The following is a 19,777-nucleotide window of genomic DNA, read 5'->3' on the forward strand; positions in this document are numbered from 1 at the left end:
GCCTCGACAAGATTTCACATTTTAAAACATTATTGCAACAAATGATGAAAAGCACCATTGACTAAACACTATTTTCTTCCTGTAGGCAACTTGTACTTTAAACCACAGAGAGGAACATTACACTTTTATACTTATCACATATCACAATCTCCACAGAATTACAGTCCTTTAGTAAACAGTTCACAGTTGCTCCCAGCTTCCAATGTCCCATTTCACTTTGAGTGGACAGTATTCCATCACACTCCTGATTTGTGCCTTATAGATGGTGGACAGGCTCTTCAACTAGAGACCATCTCTCTTCCGCATCTGCTGTAGTAGCTTGCAAAGCCAAAACAGCCTCTTTTCCCTGCTGACCACAAAAAACTGCCGTCTGTCTGATATTCATTGATTTGTAGGGAAACCTGCAACCAGATCTCAAAAATGTCTTGCTTTGAACTCTTCTCCATGGAAATGTGAAACACACATGAGCTCTGCATCCACATAGAAATGCTGATTAGCTATTCTTGACCTCAACTCTATTTCATCTCAGAAGTAAATGGACAGTTTACAACACAACTGTTTACAACCCAATACTTTCAACAATTTTCTTGGACTTTGGCAGACACAGGTTTTACCCATTGTGAACACAGGGACGGCTGCCATCGTCTTCAATTGTAAACATCTTGCACCATCGTCCCAATAACACAATCTGGGCCTCCCTTTGATTTTTAACCACCCCACGCCTGTTGTCAAGCAGACTTCAGAACAGGTCACATGACCTGCTCCATTTTACCTTAAGTTAAAGACACAGTCCCAAAAAATAACAAGCCTATAAATCTCATAACTGTACCAAAGGTAGACTACCTCTTAAAGAAAGCTGCACAAAATGATTACTGCAATGGAAATTCTTGGAAACTGAAGACCGCGGCAGATGGAGCAATCCATAGTGATGGATGCAGAGCTGGAGGCATTAGTGTGCACGAAAGCATGAGGAGAGATTCCATGGTCCCGCAGGCGACCAGGAGGTTCTCAAAGGCCACTCTCAGAAGGGAATGGGAGAAGGCGGTCAGGATGATCAACTCTCAGAGCCTAGACCTAAGGACCTGACAGCAGTGCAACAAGGGGTCTGATGATTTTACGTGGGTGGTCAACATAAGTGAACGCATCTTCACAAGATCTCCTTTCCACTGCAACACTAGTCTCTCAAAATGCTCGAGGCACCATATCTCCATTACTCACCCAGCAGCCCTCCTTGGCGCTCAGGACTCACATCTAAGATCCAGATACTCCACCTGACCCTTCACACCTTCCAGTGCTGCTAATCTCACAGCCTCCACAAAACTCCAGCTCTTCAGCTATGACAGGTAGGTCACCCAAACACAGTATTACACATCACTGACATTCTGTCCTTTCTCTTGCACCACTTGGAGGAAGCACTGAGAGTGGCAAGGACACAGAATGTACTCTGACTGGGGGAATTCAATGTCCATCACCAACAGTGGCTCAGTAGCACCACTATTGACTGAGCTGTCCAAGTCCTAAAGGACATAGCTGCTAGTCTGGGTCTGCGGCAGGTGGTGAGGGAACCAACAAGAGGGGAAAACATACTTGACCTCATCCTCACCAACTTGCCCACCGCAGATGCATCTGTCCATGACAGTATCAGTAGGAGTGACCCACACACATAGTCATTATGGAAACGAAGTCCCGTCTTCACATTGAGGATATCCCCCATCGTGTTGTGTGGCGCTACCATCGTGATAAATGGGATAGGGATGGGGAAGCCCAGCACAGTAGTACAAAAGATAAGGCTGAAGCATTTGCAACAGCCTTCAGCCCGAAGTGCCGAGTGAATGATCCATCTTGGACTCCTCAGGCAGTGCCCAGCATCACTGATGACAGCCTTCAGCCAATTTGATTCACTCCATTTGATATCAAGAAACTGCTAAAGACACTGGATAGTGCAAAGGCTATGGGCCCTGTCAATATTCCAGCAATAGTACTGAAGACTTGTGCTCCAGAACTTGCCGCACCCCTCACCAAGCTGTTCCAGTACAGCTACAGCATTAGCATCTACCCAGCTATGCGGAAAATTGCCCAGGTATGTCCTGTACACAAAAAGCAGGACAAATCCAACCTGGCCAATTACTCTCGATCATCAGTAAAGTGATGGAAGGGGTCATCAACAGTGCTTTCAAGTGGCACTTGCTTAACACTAACCCTCAGTTTGAGTTCTGCCAGGGTCACTCAGCTCTTGACCTCAGTACAGCCTTGGTGCAAACATGGACAAAAGAGCTGAACTCCAGAGTGAGATGAGAGTGATTGCCCTTGACATCAAGGCAGCATTTGATTGAGTGTGGCATCAAGGAGCCCTAGCAAAACTGGAGTCAATGGGAATCAGGGGGAAAACTCTCCACTGGTTAGAGTCATACCTAGCACAAAGGAAGATAGTTGTAGTTGTTGGAGATCAAATCATCTCAGTTCCAGAACATCACTGGCGGAGTTCCTCAGACTAGTGTCCTAGGCCCAGACATCTTCAGCTGCTTCATCAATGACCTTCCTTCCATCATAAGGTCAGAAGTGGGGATATTCGCTGATGACTGCACAAAGTTCAGCACCATTTGTGACTCCTCAGATACTGAAGAAGTCCATGTCCAAATGCAGCAAGATCTGGACAATATTTAGGCTTGGGCTGATAAGTGGCAAGTAACATTCACACCACACAAGTGCCAGGCAATGATCATCTCCAACAGGAGAAAGTCTAACCTTCGCCTCTTGACATTCAATGGTATTACCATTGCTGAATCCCCACTATCAACATCCTGGAGAGTTATCATTGACCAGAAACTGAACTGGACTAACCACATAAATACTGTGGCTACAACAGCAGGTCAGAGGCTAGGAATCCTGCAGGGAGTAACTAACCCTTTAATTAACCCCTGACTTCCTAAAGCCTGTCCACCATCTACAAGGCACAAGTCAGGAGTGTAATGGAATACCCTCCACTTGCCTGGATCGGTGCAGCTCCAAAAACACTCAGGAAGCTTGACACCCGCTTGATTAGCACCCCATCCACAAACCATCACTTCCTTCACCACTGACGCACAGTGGCAGCAGTGCGGACCATCTATAAGATGCACTGCAGGAACTCACCAAGGCTCTTTAGACAGCACCTTCCAAACCACTTTACGTTAGAAAAAGCTCCAAAAATTTAAGTTACCTGCAATCAGTACGCCTCATGCCCTTTAAATAACACCACTTGCTGCTTCATGCTTCTTTTTTAATGAGTAGACAACACAACCATTGCCTGGATCTGTATTGTCCAAATTTAGGATCCTGGTGTCACATCAGTCAATTTAACTGTTTGGTGTAAGGATAGCGTCAAATCAACGCATTCCAACAAACACAGGCAATGCACCTGCAAGCACCCATTTCCTCATAGAGCACCACACGAGTTGCATAGCTGGAAGCTGATGGCATAGCCTGGCCCATGGTAAATCCAGATAGGCTTTCATAGTCCCACTAGAATAGGATTTTTAGGTCTGCATGTGGGCGCGATCGGCAGGCCCGGGAGAGGCCGGGGAACAGACCTCCAACCGCGATCGGCCCCAACCACGATTTCCCATTGGCTGGCCAATAAATGCGCCCTGATTTAAACGCAGGCATGGGCGAGTGTGGAATGAAAGCTCCCTTAAGGCAGACAGCTGCCTCAGGGAGCTGAAGACTTCAAAAGTATTAAATAAAGATTTTAAAATCAGAACAAAAATGTCCAAGCATCACAAATAGTCACCTGAAAATATACATTATAAAAATTCTGTCCATAGATTTTTTAAAATTTCATAACGGAAGCCTCATCTCACCCTTGGATGAAGTTTAATTAAAAATGTGAAGGCCGCCTGGCCGATTCGCCCGTCCGCCAATCGTAAGGTTGGACGGACCATGAAAAATCGGGGACAATTACAACTGTAATGGGCTTAATTTCTCTCTTAATTGTTGGTGGGCGCACTTCTGACTTTTGCACGCGCCTGCCAATGGAAATATCGTGCGAATACAGGATGACATTGGGACGTTCGCCCGACATCATCACGTACTACTTTAAGCTCGAGCGGATCGGGAGTGCCCTCACGCCTACCTGAAAATTCTGCCCTTAGAGTTAGATCATAAGACGTAGGAGCAGAAGTAAGCCATTCGGCCCATCGAGTCTGCTCCGCTATTCAATGAGATCGTGGCTGACCTGATAGTCCTCAACTCCACTTTCCTGCCTTTTCTCCATAACCCTTGATTCCCTTACTGATTAAAAATCTGTCCATCTCAGCCTTGAATACACTTAACGACCCAGCTTTTACAGCCCTTTGCAGTAAAGAATTCCACAGATTCACTACCCTCTGAGAGAAGAAATTCCTCCTCATCTCTGTTTTAAATGGGCGACCCCTTACTCTGAGATTATGCCCAGTGGACCTAGACTCTCCCACAAGGGGAAACAACCTCTCAGCATCTACCCTGTCAAGCCCCCTAAGAATCTTATATGTTTCAATAAGGTCACCTCTCATTCTTCTAAACTCCAATCAGTACAGGCCCAACCTACTCAACCTCTCCTCATAAGAAAATCCCTCCATACCCAGGATCAACCTAGTGAACCTTCTCTGGACTGCCTCCAATGCCAGTATATCTTCCCTTAGATAAGGGGACCAAAATTGTTCACAGTATTCTCGGTGTGGTCTAACTAGTGCCTTGTATAGTTTTAGCAAGGCTTCCCTATTTTTATACTCCATTCCCTTTGAAATAAAGGCCAACATTCCATTTGCCTTACCTATTATCTGTTGAACTTGTATGTTAGCTTTTTGTGATTCATGCACAAGGACTCCCAAATCTCTCTGTGCTGCAGCTTTCTGCAGTCTTTCTCCACTTGAATAATATTCAGCTCCTCTATTCTTCCTGCCAAAGTGCATAATCTCACATTTTCCCACATTATATTTCATCTGTCAAGTTTTTGCCCAATCACTTAACCTGTCTATATCCCTCTGTAGGCTCTGTGTCATTCTCACCACTTGCCTTCCCACCTATTTTTGTGTCATCCACAAACTTGGCGATAGTACATTCACTTCCCTCATCTAAGTCATTAATATATATTGTAAATAATTAAGGCCCCAGAACAGATTCCTGTGACACTCCACTAGTTACAAGTTGCCATCCCGAAAATGCCCCCTTTATCCCAACTTTGTATCTTCTATTAGTTAGCCAATCCTCTATCCATGCTAATATACTACCCCCAACACCATGGGCTCTTATGTTATTAAGTAGCCTTATGTGCAATACCTTATTGAACACCTTTTGGAAATCCAAATATATTACATCTGCTGGTTCCCCTTTATCTATCCCGCTTGTTACCTCCTCAAAGAAGTCTAATAAATTTGTTTGGCATGATTTCCCCTTCATGAAGCCATGCTGACTCTGCTTGATTATATTATGTATTTCTAAATGCTCTGCTATTACATCCTTTATGATAGACTCCAACATTTTTCCAATGGCAAATGTTAAGCTAACTGGCCTATAGTTACCTGTTTTTTGTCCCCCTCCCTTTTTGAATAAAGGCGTTATGTTGGCCGTTCTGCAGTCCTCTGGGACTTTTCCAGAATCTAAGGATTCTTGGAAGATTACTACCAGTGCATCCATTATCTCTGTAGCTACTTCCTTTAATATCCTAGGATACAACCCATCAGGTCCAGGGGACTTACCAGCCTTTAGCCCTATTAGTTGCCCTAGTACCTTTTCTCTAGTAATAGTTATTGTTTTTATTTCCTCCCCCCCTTTTGCCCCTTGATTATTTCAAACTTTTGGAATGCTAGTAGTATCTTCTGAAGACTGAAACAAACTATTTATTCAACTCCTCTGCCATTTCCTGGTTCCCCATTATTATTTCCCCAGCCTCATTCTCTAAGGGGCCTATGTTCACTTTGGCCTCTCTCTTCCTTTTTACATATTTAAAGAAGCTCTTACTTTAATTATTGTTCAGTCAGGGAACTTCGGCATTTCAGGTTGAACATTAGAGCACTTTAAGATTGTAAATCTTTCATCTGCACAAAACTGTAATGGCCCCATAAGCTGGCCTACTACTTTTATATTATTATACAAGTAATATAATGTAATATACAATGTATTATTATTGGACCACTTTTATACAGTGACTAATTTATTAATTTCTGTTTTCTTTTGTATAGTATTAAAGTATTTTTACATGTTTTGGGGATCAAATGCTATGATTTTATTTATTTTCTATGAAAAAATAAATGAGTGATGAGGTTTTCCTGCATTTCATTTTTACCTCATCTTATTTAAAAACTCAAGGCACAAAGATAGGAGATAATATATAGCAGAATCAAGGTTGGTGTTTGTGGTTTAATGTCGTGAGGAGGGGTGGATTATGTGGTTTAGCAGGAGTGCGGATGCAATGGAAGTGACAGATTTTTGTGTGCATTCATTTATCAATTGGTTTCTTTATTGTTGCCAGAATACACAAAGGGTTAATATTAATTTAATTTGGCTGCTTTTGCAGGATCTAAGAATATAGCTTATGTTTGTCAGGCTAAAATCACTTAATTTGTACCTGAGCTTTGATTCCTGTCAAACAAAGTGGAATTTAATATGCTAATATTTATTGAATGAAGAATAATCAGTGACAATCTGTTGACAATTGGATTAGTACAGCTAAAATTTAATCTAAGGCCTAGCATTTGTATCAGTTTAAAGCATTGTTTGACAGTTATGAGCGCATTCATTACTTTTATTGTGACAGGCCATCAAAAGATTTTCAAACTGTTTGATCATGTTATCTGGCATGGGTCAAAGAATCAAACCATCCTGAACTGGTGCACTTGATTTGCAGCCATGTCGGGGGGTTGGCAGAGCGGCAGGGTCACTGCTGTGGCTAGAAATTTCTATTGGAGCTGTGAACACTGAAATCACCAGTCTTTGGCCACCATGTAGTCTGTGTTACTCCAGATCCATCGTAGTATTTCCACTATATAAACAGCGAACACCCGATTCCAAAGGTCAATGTCGATGACACAGAAGTCTCTTTATGGCGTTTGATATATCAAGCAAAGTGGAAAAGTTTGTAAGCTACAATATTAGATTTTTGGACTGAGCACTGCTTAGTTAGCTGTTCCCTGTTAAACAAACTACCTATTCGCCTATAGCCTTAGTTGGATGGATCCACCCATCAAAGACAAGGAGAGTCGCTTGAGACACAGAGCTCAGGGAAGTCAGAGGATGCAGCTGTGGAAGAGGAGCCAAATGTAGTAGAAGGTAACTTAACAACAGTCAACTTCTGACTATAGAGCACATGAATGATGGGATCCTGCCATGAAAAAAACAATGTCAACAGAGATTCTTAATGGCCTCTCCAAAGACTTACAACAGATGGCTAGATAGTGTGTTCCCTACTCTGCTTTGTTTCAACATCTAAGAGGTCAGAGAAAAGATTGATTACAAGTCGTGTGCGTCATTAATAAACAAAGTAAATAGTTGAAGTAAATCATTGGAATTATTGTTTGATATTCGATTATCATGTAAGATAGTGGGGAATATGTACTGTGCTAATTTTGAGGCTCATGGGTATAGCGTGACAACTAGCTGTGAGGAGTAAAGATCTTACTCAAACCATAGACACCTTGGTGAAAGAATATTCATCTTTAATGGGCTAAAACCTCTGAAAAGTATTGGTCTACTCTTCTGTTCCAAATGAGTTTCCATCTCAACCATCTAGGGAAACTAACAACTGCAGCTACTGCATGTGCTACAGCCCATCTGCCACTGAAGCCTTCATGCATACCTTTATCACTTCAATTATTCCAATGTTCACCTGGCTTCCCACTTGTCGCCCTCTGTAAACTTTAGCTGCTCACAGCACTACTGATCACCCATCACCCCTGTCCTAGTCCTCCAACATCTCCAATTTAAAATTCTATTTAAGTCCCTGTGTTTTCACCCTTCCCTAAGCGTCTTCAGTGCTGCAACATCACTCAAACAATCCGTACCTCTAACTACAATCTTTTGCCCATTTCCCCACTCTTTTTGCTGACCGGTTACTGCAGTGTCTTTAGCTATTGGGGGTCCACACTCCGGAATTTTCCGCTCAAAACCATTTTGCCTCCCCAGTTCTCTCTCATTCTTTAAAAACCATGTATTTGAGGATGTACTTAAGCACCCTTGCTAATATTTCTTTTTCTAATTTCTTTCTTTAAGCCTCTGTGAAGTGTGCTGGCCTGCTTTTCTACATTAAAGACAACAACATATAAAGTTGTTGTTGCTGTCCATGAGCCTGGTCTTCAGCATCAGCAATATCAGTCTCTCTGGTATCTTTGGCATGCACAACAGGCTAGCAAAATTCATAAACCAGTGCTAGATATGCACTGCAGGGCACTTTTGGATCTATCCAGACACAACTCCTTCAAATATCCCATTTCACTATTTTTTTTTGTCCTACTGTGAGCTTCATTGTAGTGCTTTTCTCCAGCATTGAAAGGTGTCCTATAAAGTGGCATCATGAAGAATGGGAGCAGTAGGTATCACTTGTCAACCAGCCCTCATCTTGTCCCTCCTGCTGTTGAAATACCATTGGGAAACAGGATTGGTGAAGCATTAAAGCATCGTGACAACTACAGTATACTGTGAATACACACGCAGAAAGCTGTGTCTATGGTCGTGGCTGGCCTGGGTATTTAGAAAATGAAAGCAATTAAGATTGAAATAAACATGGGGTATACATTAGGGTCATGCAATGATACATGGGTAAAATTAATATGCTTCAACTGTGGGGAATCTGATGATTCCATAACATTGGCCCAGATTTTTTGGAGCATGGTCTGTTGGACTTTTTCCTATACCCTTCAATTTGAAAATGTTTTGCCCTATAAATTGCTGGAAGTGCAAGCTGACAATAGTGTGACAAGGGCAATATTCTTCATGATGCCACTTTATAGGACACCTTTCAATGCTGGAGAAAAGCACTACAATGAAGCTCACGGTAGGACAAAAAAAAGAATAGTGATATTTGAAGGAGCTGTGTCTGGATAGATCCAAAAGTGCCCTGCAGTGCATATCAAGCATTGGTTTATGAAATGTGCTGGGACCTGGGACCTTCATGAACAACAGTGTGTCTCCTTAACCTATGACATTTAAAGTTTGAGAAGGGAACAATTGAGAAATAGGGTGAATTAGAGTCAAATCAGGTACAGAAAGAGAGGGGGAAAGAAAGATTGGATTAAAGAGAGGGAAACAAAAGTTAAAAAGGAAAAGTAAGAAAACAATTAAAAACCTTGGCTGGAATTTTCCAGCCCCATTGGCTTCAGGCATCATGTCTGGTGGGGGTGGGAGGACAATATGGTGAGGTCAAAAATCGGTTTCACGCTGTTGTGAAACCAGTTTGCGATCGTCCGCTCCACCCGTCAATGACGGGCCATGTTTCCCGCTGCCACACATCAAGAACTTCATTTCAATACATTAGCATCTCATTACAAGCCCTGCTCACCAGAATCATCCTCCCACACTGGATCATCCGGGCATCACGCCAACGTGTTTCATAACTGTACATAAGTGATGTGCACCAGGTGAGCTGCACTTTGAGGTTTGTTTGCCTACCTTGCTTTGGACGTGCACTCGCAGTCATCAGCGCCAGGCTTCGCAGGCAGCACCACATCACTTTTAGGGGCCTCACGGGCAGGTATCTACCTACCAGACTAGCCATAAGGCAGGGGTGGCTTTTCAACAGCTGCAGAACTTGGGCTTGCATAGGGAAGGGGGGAGAAGTGGCCTCAGGCAAGGAAAGAGACTGCAGGGCGAGGACTGTACTGGGGAAGAGGGGTATCCCAGGGTGTGAATGGGGGCACATGTTGATCTGTGCAAGTGGCCTCAAGATGGTGAGGGCTGAGGAGGCAGTCTCCAGAGGAGATGAGGCCTGATGGAGATGGGAGGGTATGTGTGAGAGAGTGAATGGTGATGTCCCTTGAGCTGGCAGTGAAATGCCAGTGAATGTGTGAGTTTAGAGTGATAAGATGGTTTCCTTACCCTGGCGGCACGGATGAGATCATTCATCCGTTTTCTGCTCTGGATGGCCAACCTCTTGTTGCAGCGTTGGCACTGACCATCTCTGCCACCACCTCCCAAGCTAGAGTGGTGAGACTGATGGGCCTCCTGCCACCAGAGCGGGGGTTGGGGACAGTGCGGCGTGTCTCCACGGCGTCCAGACGGCGTCCCAGGGATGCGTCACTGCATCAGGGGGCTGCACTTTTCTTGGCTTTTGGGACCATGTCTTCACCAGAGCAGTCTTGGGCTGCAAGTATCGAGAAGTCTGCATGCGGTCAGCAAGGTAACAGCATGGTGGGCAAATCAGAGGCCGTCCACCAGCTTGACAGTATGTTTCCTTTGGCTGCATAATTAATGAGATGGAGATGGGGAAATACAGCACGAAAACCCACCATTGCAGCTGGCAGGTAAAGCAACTTTTTCCCGCCTGCTACCGCACTTTGTGCAAATCTGGGACGACTCCACTCCTTGAATAAAAATGTTCTACTTGCAGGAATGAGACTCCACAGTTTAAATCATTTCCTTTCTGGACTGTAGAGATTGCAGAATCATAAACCTCCTTATTAATCTCCTTATTGTCTAACTTGGATTTTAAGAAAGTGTTTAACAAGGTACCACATAAAAGGCTGGTTAAAGAAAATTGAGATTTATGGAATAGGCGGGTCAATGTCCAAATGGGTAAATAAATAGACTTAAGGACAGAAAGCAATGAGTTGTGATAGATGGTTGACTTTCAGGTGGTAGACAGTGGTGTTCCCCAAAAGTGAGTACTATAGGACCACTTTTTTTTTGCTATATATAAATTAACTTTAATCTTGGAATTTGGCTTAAAACTTCAGAATTTGCCAATAATACCAAACTTGGAGGAGTGGTAAACAGTAAGAATGACACAAATTGCCTGCAACATGACATAGACTAACAGAATGGGCGGACAAGTAGCAGATGGAAATTAATACAGAGAAGTGTGAGGTGATGCATTTTGGCAGAAGGGATAGGGAGAAGCAATATAGATTTAATGGCACAGTTCTAAAGGATGTGCAGGAACAGAGGGACCGGGGAGTGGCGGGGGGGGTGGGGGGTGCGGTGGGGGGGTTACATATGCATTGATCTTTGAAGGTAGCAGGAAATATTGAGAGTGGTTAGCAAAGCATATAAGATCTTGGGCTTTATAAATAGAGGCACTGTCAGGGATTTTGTCAACAGCATGCCGTTCCCGATGTTGTAATAAAAACTGTGCACCACTTACACTCCCTCTCTTTTTTCCATTTCCCACACAATTATAATTAAAATTCTAAGTGCCAGCTATGTGTGATTCAGCAGTGGGAAAGTTTTCATTGGTGAAGCCCACAATCAGCTGACAATGCAGCAGGTGTGGGTGGGCTATAAAAGAGCCTCCTGATCAATCGGCATCACGGCCACTACTTTCCTGCCCAATTACATTGCCATTAACATTAAACTTCAGAGTGCAAAGGTGGCACAGATGTTTTTCAAAATTAAATTTCACTTGCAAATATTTCACATTACATTGGTTTCATTTTATTCATATGTGCATCATCATTATTTACCGAGACCAGCTTAGTCAGAGAGCTAAATGTACTGGCATGCCTCATGGTTGGCACACATTGATGGTTACAGGAGAGTTAGGGACATTTCCTTTATTGTGGAAGAAACAATGTTGTGTTTTTGCGCGCTCTTTATTGAATGTTCATATTCGTGTCCTGTGTTGTACTCACCAATCTGTGGGACATGGTTGAACCTTCAGGTTCAGCTGGCCTTCCCTTCTTTGCATTGTAAAGGTCATTGTCCAAGTTCACGCTCAGCAGGGATAATGAAATGTTGTAGGTGAACTCAAAACCCTCTAAGGATACAGCCTGCCAACGCCCTGAGATGGATACACATTTGGACAGTACAGACACTGCCCTTTAGACCCCTAATTTTCCTACTTTGACTGTCCCCACCACCTGCTTGCAAGACATCCAGGGTGCTAGGCCCTTCCCACTTCACCCCTTCATGCCCCCAATGCCGCCCTCTGTCCTCCCCTGGCTCCCTCTTCCACTCCTCCACGCCCTCAACCTCACTCCACAACCCCACTCACCACTGACTCACCCTTGCCGTCCCTGATCTTCCATGAAAACTGCCATTCTTCTCCCTTGTGCCTTGGATTTAAACAAGGAAAACCGCTGACCTTACACACAACTGTACAAAGCCGACTTGTGCGTACCACCTTTAAAAGATTGTGAACCAGTGCCATGACAGTCTTGTGCACCGCTGGCTTTATCTTGAAAGTAGAACTATATCAAAACTGTTTCACACTAATAAGTATTCAAGGCACGCAAATGTATTACAAGCACAAACCCACCAAGGCTGGGGTAAAGCTCGATACCCCACAAACACACCACTGACTTTATCTCTGCATCTCAACCTGCCATTGGGAAATCAAAATTTCACATCCTGCCTAATTAAGTCACCACCATACACCTCGTTCCCGCTCTTGCGGGTTCTATAAAATTCTCGCCCCGCCCAACCCCATTGAGTACAAAAGCAAGAGGTTGTGCTGAATCTTTATAAAGCTCTGGTTAGACCCCAACTAGAGTCCAGTTCTGGTCACCACACTTTAGGAAAGATGTGAAGTTCCTTGAGAGGGTGCAGAAGAGATTCACCAGAATGGTTCCAGGGTTCGGGGGTTTCAGTTGCAAGGTTATGTTGGAAAGGCTGAGGCTGTTCTCCTTGACGGGAGATTTGGTAGAGGTGTACTTGATTATGACAAGTTTAGATAAGCTAGACAAGGAAAAACTCTTCCCATATGCTAATGCTACAAGGACTAGGGAGTATCAATTTAAGATTTTGGGCAAGAGATGCAGGGGGAAGTGAGGAAGAACTTATTTATGCAGCGAATGGTAATAATTTGGAACTCACTGCCCACGAGGGTGGTGGAAGCGGAAGTAATCAATGATTTCAAAAGGAAATTGGATGGATACTTGAAAGAAATAAACGTGTAGGGCTACAGGAATCAAACAGGAGGGTTGGACTGACTGGACTGCTTCGTAGGGACCTGGCATGGACTCATTAGGCGGAATGGCCTCCTTGTTTGTCATAAATTACTCTATGACTCTAAAATGGTACTGTTGTGGGAAGAAGCCAGCAATAAATATGTTAGTTACAACAAAGGCTAAAGGGATACTTGACATAAAGTCAAGACTAGAAAAAGAAATCTGCCTTAGCAACAGCAGAAGCTAGCTAAGTAGAACAGGATGTTCATTGGTTAGTTGAGTCTGCTCAATGGAACACAGGTGTGATTAGAGAATGAGTGTCAGCAGACAGCAATCGAGGGTTTTTGGTACCTGTTTTTTGTTGTAACTCAGTGACATATTTGTCAAGGTATAAGTATTGAATTTGACTGAGCCTCGTTAGATCGGGGTGTCGGCCTTTGTTGTACCTCTGATCTCCATGTATATGTCTTAATAAAGATTCCTAACACTAACCCCATGCGTTGATTTCCCTGAATCTCCACAACAATTGGCATAGTTGGCAGGATTCCCTGTGTGCGAGGAGATCCCTACCAGGGTAAGTAAGCCTCTTTACTTAACTCTGTAAGGGATCTGAGAGGTGGAGGGATCCAAATCTGTAGCAGAACGTTCTCACGGGAGTTTGGGGTGCACCCTGCATTGAGTCAGGCGTCAAGGTAAATCTACGTTTGGGAGTGAGGTGCCGGGTGGTTATCCGCGGATCTCAGGGTAATCTATTGGCGCCGCCCTGCTATCCACGGGCCTCTAGATCGACTGGGTGTCATCTGACTATCCACAAACCTCAGGTAAATTATAAGTGCCACCTGGTTATCTGCAGGCTTGGCATTGTTGACTGAGGGTCCCAAGTTAACGGACATTTTGTAGAAGGTCGCCTGGCACATCTATGACCAAGACAGTGTAGATGACAGAAAATAAGACGACAGACCCCGCCCAGTTGAGGGACTGGGGGAATCACTGACGTATTTATTAGATAAACACAAGAAGATACAGAGTAAAACGAGAAATGATGGTTGGGATCTGAAATGGAGTCCTGAGAAACACCAAGAAAGGTGGTCATTATGGGCACATCACTGACAGAAAGGCAAAGAAGTGGGGATACCCCAAACTGACAGTAATAGTGCAACCGGGGAATATAGACTGGGGTAGTTTAAGAGGAAGCTCTATTGTAGTCTAGAGTGCCGTTGGAAAAGACAAAAAGGAAACAAACTTAGGTGTAGGTTCTCTTTGTGTATTCAGAAGTTGTTGAATGGTAAATGTGTGAAATGTATCTAAGCGAAGTTGTGTGTATGAGTTAAAGAAGAAGAAATTTAAAGAAGTTATGGCAAAAATGAGAATTTGAGTGATTAAGTTAAAGGGGAAGTGTACTTTATTTTGAAATGTTTGGAACAATTATAATTGAATCTGGGTTGGATTGGATTGACTTTGGCTTAAAACCTTCCCCTAAAGTTTGAAGATTTGAGGTTTTTAACTCCTGCCGCTGCTCACAGAAGAGCAGGGGGGATTTATTTTCAATTTCAGATGTTTGTAATTGGAACTTGGAAACAAACAATTTAGGCCTGACTCAGATCTAAACTAAAAGAGAAACCGAGAAGTTTGGAGACAGTTGACAATTAATTGAAAATCCTGTAAACTACAGTGCTAAGGAAAATTTACTGGATTTAAAGATTCAAGTTACTGGGTATAAGTGACTTTCAGTGCAACTCTAAAGGTAAAACATATTGGCACAACTGTGGATAAACCTCTAGTCATTTTTAAGTTCTTAACTTCTGTATAAAATTTATTACATATACACAGGCTGCTGCTATACATTTGGGTGGTACATGATTATATGATAGACTGGAGCAGACAGGGATATGTCACTTCAGAGGAGGCCATATAAAGCACGAAGCTGGTCAGGAAACTCATGGAGGCAATCGGGCTACCCGACAAGGTAGCAGTAGTAAAAATCAAGGCCCATCAAAAAATCACTACCCCATTGCAGCAGGGAAATGCGTGGGCAGATCAGGCAGCTAGGCAAGTTGCTAGCTTGAGTAAGGCTTTGATACTGGCCAAGACACTGCAGAGCAAGAAAGGGGGCCACCACTTGGGGAGGAAGGAGTTAAACTGATCAGCTTGGAATGGGAAAGATGCAGCATAGCCAGCACTTGCTACATGACCCCAGCTTGGGCTTATGCTAGCGAGATAAGTACAGCATAAGAGGGAAAGGTAAAATGATATGACCACCTCACCCACCAGCTGATCACTCAAGAGGGGAAGGCAGAGTATCGTTATGTGGTTTGGAGTTGTGTAGTAAACTCTACCAACAGGAGGAATTGTTGTGGGAAGAAGTCTGCAACAAATATATTAGTTACAGCAAAGGCTAAAGGGATACTTGAAATAGTGCAGCTTGACATAAAACTAGAAAAAGAAATCTGCTTTAGCAACAGCAGAGGCTAGCTAAGTAGAACTATCACTGGCCCCCTATCGAGCTCTCCTGTCCCACCCACTTCTACCAGCTTATATTTCATCTCATTTCTATATGTCTTAGTTCTGATGAAGGGTCATACGGACTCGAAATGTCAACTGTATCCCTCTCCACAGATGCTGTCAGACCTGCTGAGTTTTTCCAGGTATTTTTGTTTTTGTTCTAGAACAGGATGTTCTTTGGTTAGTCAAGTCTGTTCAATGGAACACAGATGTGGTTAGAGAATGAGTGTCAGCAGACAGCAATCGAGGGTGTTGTAGTGACTGGTTTTTCTTGTAACTCAGTGACCTATTTGTCAAGGTATAAGTATTGAACTTGACTGAGACTCGTTAGATCGGGGTATTGGCCTTTGTTGTACCTCTGATCTCCGTGCATATTCCATAATAAAGACTCCTACCGTGAGACGCTGACTCTATGTGTTGATTTCCCTGAATCTCCACAACAGTACTTACATTGTTTAGCAGGAGCCCTGACTTTCTGCGGCAAGTTTAAGTGGCCATTAATGTGCAAATGCATCACTTCCATGAAACTCATGGGAAAGTTGAAGGTGGGTTGCCGCTTTTGTGAGGAAGGTGGAGCATGGCAAAATGTCCGGAATCTTGTGGTGATTTGCAGTTCACGGGGTATCTCTTCACCACCACAGATTGTTTAATGATTTTCATGCTAATATCGGAGAGCACGATAAAACTTATTTTGGCAACAAAATCTGGGCCAAAATTAATGGCCCAGGATTTCTGAAGAAGTAATGATGTGTGAACAACAGGCACAATTATTAATGTGCAATGAGAGGCTAAGTGAATTGGGTCTATATTCTCTGGAGCTTGGAGGAATGAGAGGTCATATTATTGAAACATTCAAGATTTTGAAGGAGCTTGACAGGGTAGATAATGAGAGGTTGTTTCCCCTGGTTGGGAAATCTAGAATAGTGGAGGGGAGGGGCACAGTTTCAGGATAAGGGACCGATCATTCAGGACTAAGATGAGGGGAAATTTCTTCACTCAAAGGGTTGTGAATGTTTCGAATTCTCTACCCCAGGGGGTTGTGGATGCACCATCATTGAATATAATTAAGGCTGAAATAGACAAATTTTTGGTCTCTCAGAGAATCAAGGGATATGGAGAGTGGGCAGGAAAGTGGAATTGAAACCCAAGATCAGCCATGATCATATTGAATGGTGAAGCCGGCTTGATGGGCCATATGGACTTCTCCTCTTCCTATATCTTGTGTTCTTACAAACCAGCTAGCAACTTGTGATAAGGAAGAGATACCCATGAATTTTGAATTGTAACTAGTTTCTGACTGTTTTGCACTGCTTCGCTGTTAGTTTCGCAAAAACGGCATCCCACTGTTAACCTCCTGAATTTCATGAAGCTGCTTCATTTTCACATTAATCGTCCATTAAACTCACCAGATAAAGTTTTTTTATAGTAACTAACACCATATAAATACCATTTTAATTGTTAATGACTGCCAATCTGCCTCTTTTGCTCAGAAAGTGAACAACTAAAAGTGTGGAGTTTCATTCCTTCAGGTTGTGAATTGTTGTTGGAGATTTTGAAATGTGAATTTTAACTTTTTCTTTTACTTTTCCTTTTTGTCTTTTTTCTCCCTTTCCCTTAATCCAATCTTTATTTTCTCCTCCTTATTTCTCCTTCTGTATCTGATGTGATAGTGACTTCACCCATTCTAATTCACTCCCCTTCTCACCCATTTTTCTGTTTATTTTCAATTCTTTAAACTCATTTGCTAAGAAGATACACTGTTGGTCCTGTAATCCAGATGCCCTGTTGCCCTTGCTGTGCCTTTATTAGCTTACACTTCCAGCAACTTTGTGGGAAAAAGATTTTAAAATGTACAACAAATCTAACTAATATGATATGCTCTACTCCAGCAAAATCTGGGCCATTGCCTCTCAGCCATCTGTCTCATACCACATCAAAGTTTTTAAACTGACAAAGAGGGCATTGTAATCAGTTTCCTTGCACCTGGTTTGTAAATCTGGTTAAAGCTCATCGTCCTGAGACAGTTTGTGAGAAATATATTAGAAAATCTGCTTTCTGAATACATACTACTGGGATATTCTAACTTTCCTCTGGTACTAAGTGATAAATCTAGCTTCCCCAAGAACCTCCTGGCACTCTTTATCCTCCAATACATGTGACGTTTCACTATATTAAAGGCGCTATATGAATGCAAGCTGCTGTTGATATCATGTAAAGTAGAAATCCCATTCAAAGGACCATTTTTCAGCCTTCAGGTACTTTCTTTTTATTTCCCTCTCAGTACAAGCCTCTCCAGTGGAGTCTAGTGGCACAGCATCCCTGCCTCTGAGTCAGAAGCCCAGGGTTCAAGTCCCACCCTAGGACTTAATGGTCAAGGGAGGTACCATTCATAACATAGCCAAACAGGTTGATTATCAACCTGCAAATCCTTCCAACACATGTAAAAGTGGGAAAGATTGCAGGTCAACCATGTGTTGCAAAGCAAGTTGGAGCCTCTAATCATCACCATCCATAGCTCCAAACTACAACATGCATGTAAAAGTACATGTTGCCACAGCAACTCAGACTCCCTGAGTGACCTGTAACACACCACCACAAGTCTCTGGCACAGGTGATGGAGAATGCAGGTAAAGGCTAGCTGAACAAAATGGTACAAGATTAATGCAGATTACTACAGGTAACTTCAAAAATAAAACCATCTAACAGGGGGAATAGCAATCTCACTATCAGCAGCTTTTCTTGAAACAACAACTGTCATCCTGATAAGCGGATCTTGGCAATTACACCAGCTATATGGTGGCAGGTAATCAAAAGATTGCACGGGAAAGCAGAAGTTACCAAATAGACAGATGATGCCATCCTGTCCTAAGCCTGTGATTTACATACATCTACCATTGAGAGAACATGCACTCTTACAACCTGTCCTGGAATCTAATGAAATTTATGATGTGGCATTTTGGGAGTGCAAATGTGGCAGTTATAGAGCTCGCCCAAATTCCTGGCCCACAAAGACGCAAAGCATCTCTTCTACCCTCCATAACCCATGAATTTTGGGACCACAGCCTTAAATGTTGCAATTCAAGAAAACAGCTCACCATTAAAAATTAGTAAGCCTAAGGATTTGGAGCTTTTCAGAATTCAGCTAAGTGATGAAGAAAGAGAAAATAGAATATGACAGTAAACTAGCATGAAACATAAAAATGGACTGTAAAAGCTTCTATCAGTATGTAAAAAGGAAAAGATTTGCAAAGACAAATGTGGGCCCATTACAGGCGGAGATAGGAAAATTTATAATGGGGAATAAGGAAATGGCAGAGAAACTGAACAAAAACCTCCTAGAAATACTAGAGAACCAAGGGACTAGCAGGGATGGGGAGCTCAAACAAATTAGTCTTAGTAAAAAAGTAGTACTGGAGAAATTAATGGGCTGAAAGTTGATAAATCCCCTGGACCTGATGATCTACATCCCAGAGTGTTGAGAGGTGGTTGTAGAGATAGTGGATGCCTTGGTGGTCATCTTACAAAATTCTCTAGATTGTTGAATGGTTCCTGCAGAGTGGAAGGTAGCAAATGCAACCCCGCTGTTTAAGAATGGAAGGAGAAAGGAAAAAGGGCAACTACAGACCTGTTAGCTTGACATCAGTAGTAAGGAAAACGCTAGAATTTATTATAAAGGATGTGGTAACTGGACACTTAGAAAATAATGATAGGGTTAGGCAGAGTCAACATGGATCTATGGAAGGGGAATCATGTTTGACAAGCTTGTTGGGAGTTATTTTTTGTATGTAACCAGCAGAATAGATAGGGGGGAAACCAGTAGATGTGGTGTATTTGGATTTTCAGAAGGTTTTTAATAAGGTCTAATGCAAGAGATTAGTACACAAAATTAGAGCACATGGGATTGGCTAACATACTGGCATGGATTAAGAATTAGTTAATGGACAGAAAACAGAGAGTAGTAATAAATGGGTCATTCTCAGGTTGGTAGGCTGTGACTAGTGGGGTACCACAAGGATCAGTGTTGGGTCCCCAGCTATTCACAATTTACGTCAATGATTTGGATGTGGGAACCAAATTTAAGTTTGCTGATGACACAAAATTAAGTAGGAATGTGAACTGTGAGGAGGATACAAAGAGCCTTCAAGGGGATTTGGACAGGTTAAGTGAGTGGGCAAGAACATGGCAGATGGCATATAATGTGAAAAAATGTGAAGTTATCCACT

Source organism: Cetorhinus maximus, chromosome 9 (genome assembly GCF_964194155.1).
Source record: "Cetorhinus maximus chromosome 9, sCetMax3.hap1.1, whole genome shotgun sequence".
In the NCBI taxonomy this organism is placed as follows: Eukaryota; Metazoa; Chordata; class Chondrichthyes; order Lamniformes; family Cetorhinidae; genus Cetorhinus; species Cetorhinus maximus.